The 9,932-nt window shown below is 49.6% G+C and overlaps 1 protein-coding gene across 1 annotated transcript in view; it reads left to right on the forward strand.

The window, feature by feature from the left end:
- Positions 1–787: 787 nt before the first annotated feature.
- The window catches only part of ZNF629 (zinc finger protein 629), a 26,972-nt gene continuing 17,827 nt past the window's right edge, over positions 788–9,932 (forward strand). The window contains exon 1 of the mRNA XM_006148137.3: positions 788–824. The gene's annotated coding sequence lies outside the window, so the exon portion shown is untranslated. The remainder of the gene's footprint in view (positions 825–9,932) is intronic.

The following is a 9,932-nucleotide window of genomic DNA, read 5'->3' on the forward strand; positions in this document are numbered from 1 at the left end:
CTTTAAAAGGGGTTTATAGTGTTGTGGATACACTTGTGTAGCCTATGGCACCACTGTTATGTATTTTGTTAGAACATTAGTTACCATGGGGCGAGAGCGTCCTGGGCCAGTTTCGGCCTAGTCCTATTGTATGTAAAGGGGAGCGGTCGGGGGACTTTTGGGAAATCTTAATACACAGATATATGAGAGAACTATATAATTCTTTTATAGTAGTATATCGGGGAGTCAGAGGGGAGGTCACTTCCCAGCAAGGCTACCACAGTTCCCGGAGAGAATAGCAAACGGCCTTGCCGACATGCTAATTGACCCAAGCTTGTTCCTAGGTCCGGTGGGGGGTTGGGGGGGGTGGGAGGCGTACAGTAGCGGCCTTGCCAACATACTGAACTGACCGGAAGCGGTACTCAAAGGTCAAGGGGCTCAGACGGGTCCTGGAGCCCCGCCGGGTCGGACTCCTCCATGTGTGTGCATGTCCAAATTCCCAAGAGAATGGAGGAAAAAGTACCCATTGAGGGGTGCTTTCTCCCTTCCCCTCTCTGCCTTTGTCTCTGTCTCTCTCTGGCAAGTGCATGCACCCTCCGGCAATTTAACAGAGGGGAAAAAAAGGCCACGGGCATGAAGCACTTGGCAAGTGTTTGGCTCGGAGAGCAGCTCAGTGTGTTAGCCACTGCTGTGATTCCAGGGTTTGGAATTCAGAATCAGAATCAATTAGGTTTTTGCTCACAAGGTTACCTGGATACAGCTGGGTCTAGACATAGCTTCACCCTAATCCTGAACACAGCCTTCTGATCAAGGGGTCTGTGAAGACTCCCAGCTTTCAGGACTGAGTAAGGCATCTGCTCTCTGTTCTCTGGGCTGCCTCACTATTGTTCTGTACCACTAAGGCTGGGAGGGGGGTGCTGCTTCCAGCAGTGGGACCGATGACAAGTTGGTATCCGCTGCCTGTCTGCAGTACACGTTTCCTCAGGCGTTCCCAAGTGTCCACTATGTGCTGGGCCCTGTGTCGGCTGCTGGGGCTGTGCAGAGAGAGATATAAAGGCCTTACAATCTAACTTGGGGGATAGGATGTGGGCATGACTATGTCATTTACCCAGCTGATTATGATCTCTTGGCCACCTGCCATCTGCAAGACACCATGTAAGACACTGACTTGGGCACAGTGGAAGAAAGCCAGAGGAAGGGGGACAGTGGTGGCTTGGTCATATTCACCTGACCCAGTGCCTGGCCTCCAAAAGCATTGATGAGATGGATGGACAGATGGTTGGTTGGTTAGATGATTGGTTGTCAGAAAAGACTTCATAGGGTAGGAAAACTAGCCCTAGATCTTACCGGCAGAATTTACTTACTAGACAAGATGATACAAAGATGCAATCCTCAGGTTCAAGGCAATACTGTGAGGGGATTCATCTAGCTGTGTGTGCGTGAGGGTTCTGTAGGGTGAGTGGAAGACTCAGATTGCTCTGGGAGTCCAGCTTTGTGGCAGTAGGAAACTGCAGGGGTGGAAGCCACATGGCTGACTACAAGTTCAGATCCCCAGGTCAGCCTGAAAACATGTGGGCACGTGCATGGGTGCCCAGTATCCTGAGGAGTTGGAGGATTGGGGAAAAGGGATTATAGGACAAGGCCCTGTTGAGGGTACGTCTCTCTCTCTCTCTAGGTTGCATGTACATGCTGCCATTAATACAAATAAATAAACTTTGAGAAATAAATGGCTGAGCCAGCAGGTGGCATGGAGGTTAAGGTGCTGGATCCCACATGGCTGGCTGTGCAATTCAAGTCCTGGCCCTGGAGGCCTGAAAATCACACTGGGTGTGTGTGCATGCATGCCCAAAATCCCAAGAGAGGAATGGAGATGGGATTGCAATGTGGCCTTCCCCCCTGGGGGTGGGGTGATTTATTTCTCTCTATCTCTCTGGCAAGTTACATATTCCCTTCAGCAAGAAAAGAAAAGAAAGAAAGAAAGAAAGAAAAATGCTACAGGGTCCAAAAAGGAACAGTAAAAACAAAAAACAAGTAAACACCTCTCTCTTGGTTTACTCAGTGGGAATAATCCCTTCGGCTTCAGTGAGCTCAATCTACATCAGCCTGAAACACACTGAGCACATGCTCAAGTGCCCAAGATCCAGGCTGGAGAGTGAGAAGGGGACTGTGGTGTGATCAGACCCTGTGGAGGGCGCTCTTCTCTTGTGCACGTGTGCTCTACTGTGAATAAGTTTAAAAATGTTGAATAAAAAACTCTGGGGGCTGGGCAGTAGCAATGCTCTAAGTTCACATCTGGAGACCAGAGACTAGGCATGTGCATGATCCAGGGTTGGCTAAAGCTGGGGGTGGACTGTGGCATCAAGACCCTGTTGGGACTGCTGTCTCTCTCTCTCTCTCTTCCTATCTTGCTCATGGAAGATACAAATGAGCTGGGAAGAAAGGAAAGAAGGAAGGAACTCTGCTGGCCAGCTGAAACATTTTCCAGCTGCAGCTGCATCTATGACTTCTACTTAGGGAACCAAGAGAGACCCAGGTAGAAAGGCAGGCTGGAACCAGATTTCAACCGGTCTTGAATGCCAAGCTAAGGAGTACTGACTTGAACTTAAAGACAGTGAGTAATTCCTAAAAGGGCATTTTTTTTTAAACAGGGGAGTGGCTTGATGCAAGTTTGGGGACTCCTGCAATGGAGTAGCATATGAAATAAAGGGAGGGGCAGTTGAGACACAGGTTACTGCAATGACACATGGCTCTGTGACAGTCAGGTGTTAAGATGGTGGCAGTAGGACTGGAAAGACAGGTTGGTGGAAAAGATGAAGGCTACAGGTAAGGTAAGGAGAGGGTGAGGGTGTTGGGCAACAGCAGGAGAAAAAGATAACTGGGATTCTAATTTGCCCAAGAAGAAGCTATCCTTGCTGGAAGAAGGGGCCAGCCAGATAGTTTGGTTTCAGGGCTGCTGAGCTTGGAGAAGCCGCCCAGCAGTCTGGTCACCATCTCGGTGTGAGAAAGGGACACGTTCTCAAGGCCTGAACACCTAAGCACTACCCTGGCTCTGCCACTTGCCTCTGAACGACCTTGGACAAGCACGTTTGTAAAACGGACTTTGTACACAAGTGGCCTGTAACGAGGGCGCGGGCTCACCTTCACTGGGCAGTGAGGGCTGGCGAGGCGCCGCGGGCGGTGGCACTAGCAGGGTTGGAAGAACTAGTGAGCAGCTCCTTACCCGGGGGCTCTGGAAGGCTCCCGGCCTCATAGGAGGAACAGGAGAGGACCTACAGGGGCCCAGACCCTCCCAGAAGTGGGCCCCACAGTGGCGGCTCGCCCCAGGGCTCCCAGAGGACAAGGGTCCTCAGAGCCACGCGCTCTGCTCCCCTCACCCGGTGCGCCTGGAGGGAGCGGCCGGCCCTGCTCTCCCCAGCTCCTGATCCCACTGGGGAATCCCTTCCCCTCCTCGAGTAGCTGGGAAGAAAGGAAAGAAGGAAGGAACTCTGCTGGCCAGCTGAAACATTTTCCAGCTGCAGCTGCATCTATGACTTCTACTTAGGGAACCAAGAGAGACCCAGGTAGAAAGGCAGGCTGGAACCAGATTTCAACCGGTCTTGAATGCCAAGCTAAGGAGTACTGACTTGAACTTAAAGACAGTGAGTAATTCCTAAAAGGGCATTTTTTTTTAAACAGGGGAGTGGCTTGATGCAAGTTTGGGGACTCCTGCAATGGAGTAGCATATGAAATAAAGGGAGGGGCAGTTGAGACACAGGTTACTGCAATGACACATGGCTCTGTGACAGTCAGGTGTTAAGATGGTGGCAGTAGGACTGGAAAGACAGGTTGGTGGAAAAGATGAAGGCTACAGGTAAGGTAAGGAGAGGGTGAGGGTGTTGGGCAACAGCAGGAGAAAAAGATAACTGGGATTCTAATTTGCCCAAGAAGAAGCTATCCTTGCTGGAAGAAGGGGCCAGCCAGATAGTTTGGTTTCAGGGCTGCTGAGCTTGGAGAAGCCGCCCAGCAGTCTGGTCACCATCTCGGTGTGAGAAAGGGACACGTTCTCAAGGCCTGAACACCTAAGCACTACCCTGGCTCTGCCACTTGCCTCTGAACGACCTTGGACAAGCACGTTTGTAAAACGGACTTTGTACACAAGTGGCCTGTAACGAGGGCGCGGGCTCACCTTCACTGGGCAGTGAGGGCTGGCGAGGCGCCGCGGGCGGTGGCACTAGCAGGGGTGGAAGAACTAGTGAGCAGCTCCTTACCCGGGGGCTCTGGAAGGCTCCCGGCCTCATAGGAGGAACAGGAGAGGACCTACAGGGGCCCAGACCCTCCCAGAAGTGGGCCCCACAGTGGCGGCTCGCCCCAGGGCTCCCAGAGGACAAGGGTCCTCAGAGCCACGCGCTCTGCTCCCCTCACCCGGTGCGCCTGGAGGGAGCGGCCGGCCCTGCTCTCCCCAGCTCCTGATCCCACTGGGGAATCCCTTCCCCTCCTCGAGTCCCCAGCGCGGCCCTCTGGGCACCAAAGCCGCGGGCAGAGGCAGGCCAGTAGCCTGCGCCTGAGCGCGCCCGCGAGCCCGGAGCCAGCATGTCGGATCCCCGAGTCCGACCCAGGCAGGAAGCGCGCGCTCCTCCCGCCCGCGAGCAGCGCCTCTCTAGGAGCGCAGGACGCTGGCGTCTCAGTGGGAATAACCCCTTCGGCTCCAGTCGGCTCAATCGACATCTGGACGCATTTGCTCCATTTCCTCTCTTGAAGGGTCCAGTGGTCTTCTGCGTCCCTTTGGGAACGGGAACGATGTGAAGACTCTAGCGTCTGTATCTCCGGGGCAGGAGCAACTTCCCAGGTTTCTGTCCCAGCCCGGCCCCTCGGGCAAGTTTCTCTCACCTCGCTGAGACGCTACTTTCTTATCTGCATCTACCTCACAGGGTTGCTGTAAGGTTCAGTGCATTAGTACACTGAGAAGTGCAGTCAGGGCTAGATACCGTGACTTTCATCATTTTTCTGCTACAGAGGACCGTTGGCCAGGTTGGAGAATAAGGGACATGATAGAAATGAGAGTAAGAGCTGCTGGGTACTGAGGGCTTCCCTGCTCTGGGCTCCTTACCTACCTATCTTTATGACCTCAGGGGAATTCTCCAAAGGGACTGCTATTATTTCCATTTCATGGATGAAGAAGCCAGGTCCATAATCGAGTGTAGTTCTTAAACTCAAGGCCACTTGATTCCAGAATGCAGACCTTTCCTTCTCCATACCACATCTCTGAGTCGCTTTTGTCTGGTTTTTGTTTTTTAGACAGGAGATCTTGCTATATTGCTTAAGCTGGTCTTGAACTCATGCTCTTTCTGCCTCAGCCTCCAAAGTAGCTCAGGTTACCGGCCTGTACTATTGTACCTGGTTATATCTCTGATCTGGGAAACCTTTTCTGGAAATTCCAAACTAAATCATGAAACCGTGGTGCTGTCGCAGGCATGTTGTCTAGTTAGTCCAGAGCTGAGGAGGCCTCGCACAATCACCTAATTCCTACCACAGATTAAAAATCAGCTGTGAGTGGTGCTGCCCTCAAATGGACACCAACTTTGCAGAGGCAAGTGGTTAAGGGTGCTGGACTCCTACATGGCCAACTGTGGTTCGAGTCCCGGACCTGGTGGCTTGCTTTCTCACTTTTTCTCTTTCTCTCTCTCTGGTCAAATTAAAATAAGTAAATAAATAAATAAAGTTAATAAAATAATTATATTAAAAAACAGACAAGTTGTAGGGCTGGGAGGTAACATGGTGATTAAGGCACTGGACTCCCCTATGGTGGACTATGGTTCAAGTCCTGGACCTGGTGGCTTGCTTTCTCACGTTCCCTTTCTCTCTCTGTCTCTCCTCAAATTAAAAAAAATAAATAAAAATAAAATTGGATAAATAAATAAATAAGCAAGTTGTAGACCGGAGAGAGAAGGACATTGAATATTTGTGTTTCCTAATTGCCAGAGGGTACATGTGCTCACCAGAGAGAGACATCAATTTCCAATTTCCAATTGGGTGTGGTCACACCACAATCCCTTTCCCGTTTCTCCATCATGGACATGATATACACGTCTTTTTTTTTTTTTTTTTTCTTAAGAGAGGTTTTCATTATAGGGCGTTTGTGCTCGGCAGAGAGACAGAGAGAGACAGAGAGACAGAAAGCGAGAAATCACCCCCTGGGGGGATGGCCACACCGCAATCCCTTCTCCTCCATTCTCCTCTCGGGATCTTGGGCACGCACACACGTGCGCCCAGCGTGAGTTTAAGCCACCGGGTCCGGGACTTGAACTGCAGTCATCTACATGGGAGTTTAGCGACGTAGCCATTAGGCCAACCGCTGGTCCCAATCGATTCCTTTTTTAAACATTTTAACTTTATTTATTATTCTTCTTTTCCAGTTTGATCAGAGCAATACAAAGAAAGAGGGGGAAAGTGAGAAAGCAAGCCACCAGGTCTGAGACTTGGCAGCTGGCCACGTGGGAGTCCGGTGCCTTTAACCACCACACCGCCTGCCGGCCCCTAGCCTGGTATGTTTTTTAAGCCCATCAGGGCTGTGATTCCAACTGTAGTCAACCATTTGGGATCCAGCTCCCTCAACCATTAGGCTATGGGGCCAACCCTAAATATATATTTTGTTTTATTTTATCATTGGTGCCTTAAAAAAAAATACTAGAAGGTGTGTGAACTCACTGGAGAGAGACACTGAGAGAGCAGGAGATAAAGCAACACGCCCCTCCCCACAGTGGGGAATAATCACACTGCAATCCCTTCTCCTCCATCTCTCTCTCCTGTCTGGATTTTGGGCATGAGCCTGGCCATAGTCCAGAACTGGAAATGTGTAGTCTGCCATGGGATCCAGAACCTCAACCACCATGCCAAGGGCTGATCCCCTGAGTGTATGTGTGTGTGTGTGTGTGTATTTTAATTAATTTTAGAGAGAAAGAGATTTTTGCTATTGGACTCACTAGAGAGACACCAAGGCAGAAAGCGAGAAATCACCTCCTGGGAGGATGGCCATGTCCACAATCCTTTCTCCTCCATTCTCCTCTCAGGATTTTGGCCATGCACGCACACGCAGCCAGTGTGAGTTTAAGCTGCCGGGTCTGGGACTCAAACTGGTTGACTACATGGGAGCCTAGTCACATAACTATTATGCCATCTGCTGGTCTTTTGAGTTTTAAGCTGCTTAAGGATAAAATACACTACATTCTTACGAGCAAGGACAGTTACTATTGAGCCCCACTTTTTTTTAAGAGGTTTTTTTCTTGGGGTATGTGTGCCCACTGGAAAGAGAGAGATACAGAGACAGTGAGAGGGAAAGTGAGAAATCACCCCACACAAGGGATGCCCACACCACAATCCCTTCTCCATTCTCCTCCCAGGATCTTGGGCATAAACCTACACACATCAAGCATGACTTTCAAGCCACCAGGTCCAGGACTCGAACCGCGATCGACAATGGGAGAGTCCAGCGACATAACAGCTATACTATCTGCTGGCCCCAAGCCCACCTTTTCATACAAGCCATGTCGCCCTTGGAAGAGCAGACCTTAAGAAGGTCTTAACTGGTCATTTCTTCCTGCTTCCACTGCTCTGGAAGTTTTCATCTGGCTCCATTGTGCAGTACTAACAGTGTGTAAGCAGGGAGAACAAGGTCAGGCTGTCTGCTCTTCTTTTCATTCCCTGCAGAGCTGGGATCTAAGAATTTAGCCCCTACCCAGTCACTGAAGTGGGTGGGCACAGGAGAGGAGGGTGTGGAGTGAGGAGTGTGTCACTCACATGCCCTGAGCCATCTTGCTTCCTCTGCCTGGCTTAAGCTTTGAGAGGACAGAACATTGTCTGTGGGATTATCTTTGTCCCCTAGTCCCAAGGACAGCTTCCCAGAATGACTCCTTAAGTCAGCGGTCTAGTCTGGGCTGGATCCCATACCTCCCCTCATGCTGGTGCACAGGGCCAGGGCACTAAGTGCCCAACAGGAAGTATTTAAGGGCACCAAGAGGAACGTGTGAAGCCCTGACTTCAAAGACCAGGCATACAAGGGGCCAGCAGGTTGGCATGAGGTTAGGCGGCTGGATTCCACATTGCCAAGTGTGAGTCCGGGACCTGGTCACTTGAAAATTAGTCAGGAACCTGTGCAGGGGTGCCCAAATTCCTGAGAGAAGGGGTTGTAGTGTGGGGGTGATTTCTCACTTTCCTTTCTCTGTCTCTGATGAATGCACATGCCCTGTAGCAAACTAAAATAATAATAATCTTACCAGTTGGAAATTTCTGTGAATGGTCCTGGAAGCTGAGGGAAGAGGAAAGACTGCATATCTATCTAGTAATCCCATTCAGTCAAAAGATATGTTTAGCTAGTTTTCCTTAAGAGTTCACAAGTGCTTAAAATTTGACATTCAGTGGACCCCCTGTTGGGATTGCGTGAGGCTAGATGTGTGGTTTATGGTAGTGGCTTTGAAAGCATGACCGCCCAGTTTTCCGCAGCCATGTTCTGTTTCAGACATCGTTGGGGCTTGGTCTGCTCATCTGTCTCTGAGCTGGACTCATCAGTCCAGAACTAGGGGATAGAATGGAAGACAAAGCCCTCGGTATCACAAAACGTCTTCTTGATGAGGACTCACAGGAGCTGAGTTTGCTCAGGGCTCACAGAATTCTGGAACCAATATTTGCCTGGGTTTCTAGAAAATTCTGCAAATCTGTAAGCCACTTGGAGCACCACCCCAGCTTCGTGTTACCATTTCCCGTCTTGATTTCCCTTTGCCATGGTGGTTTTTATCTTACTCTGCTGCTACTGCTACTGTCAGGAACACTGGCCAGCATTCAGTCTTATTGGCTGCCAGGCACCTGTTGTATGATACGTGGGTCTCTAAGTGCCTCGCACCCTTTTTGAAACCAAGCCAGATATAAATAAAGAAACTAACAAACAAACAAAACTACAATTCCCTCATCTCCTTTATGGTACCCACTGAAAGGTGTCTTTTTAATACCTGAAGCCTTACGTATTAGAGAAAGGCTGCACATCGTTGACTGCATAGTTCTTAAGAAGCTGTGTTTGAAAATAAACAAACCTACCAAGCAAAACAAAAACCTCTTAGCAGTCAGAAGTCATTAGTGCAGTGATAACAAATGTACAAAACTCAACCCCTGGGGCTGGCAGGTAGCGCGGTGGTTAAGGTGCTGGACTTGACATGGTTCACTGCAGTTTGAGCCCCAACCTGGTGACTTGCTTCTCACTTTCCCTTTCTCTCTCTCTGGTCAAATTTTAAAAATAATAATAACAAAACTAAATAAATCATTCTAAAAAAAACCCAACCAACCAAACAAACAAAAAACCCTCAACCCCTAAGTCTCCAATTAGGAAGGTATGATCAGTAGGAGTCCACAAAGAATCACGATGCCAAGCTGATCTCGTGCCCTGTATAGAGTCACAATAAGAATAGTCATGCATGATGACCGAGCGCTCACTCCATGCCAGGCTCTGTTCTTTTTTTTTTTTTTTTTTGAGAGGTTTTTGCTATAGGGCACGTGTGCTCTCCAGAAAGACAGAGAGACAGAGAGACAGAAAGTGAGAAATCACCCCCCAGGGGGGGTGGCCACACCGCAATCCCTTCTCCATTCTCCCCTCAGGATCTTGGGGACGTACGCACACACGCCCGGCATGAGTTTAAGCCACCGGGTCCAGGACTTGAACCGCGGTCGACTACATGGGAGTTCAGCGACATAGTTATAATGCTAACTGCTGGTCCCCACCACCTACCAGCCTCTTATGAATAATTCTTAAAAAAAAAAAAATTCCTGGGCCAGTAGGTGATGTGATGGTTAAGGTGCTGGACTTTCACATGGCTGACCACAGTTTGAGTCCCGGACTAGTGGCTTGTTTTCTCATTTTCCCCTTCTCTCACTCTCTCTGTCTTTTTGGTCAAATTTTAAAAAATTAATAATAATAAATAACATGAATGCAT

The sequence above is a fragment of the Tupaia chinensis genome, unplaced genomic scaffold, assembly GCF_000334495.1.
Source record: "Tupaia chinensis unplaced genomic scaffold, TupChi_1.0 Scaffold000231_1, whole genome shotgun sequence".
In the NCBI taxonomy this organism is placed as follows: Eukaryota; Metazoa; Chordata; class Mammalia; order Scandentia; family Tupaiidae; genus Tupaia; species Tupaia belangeri.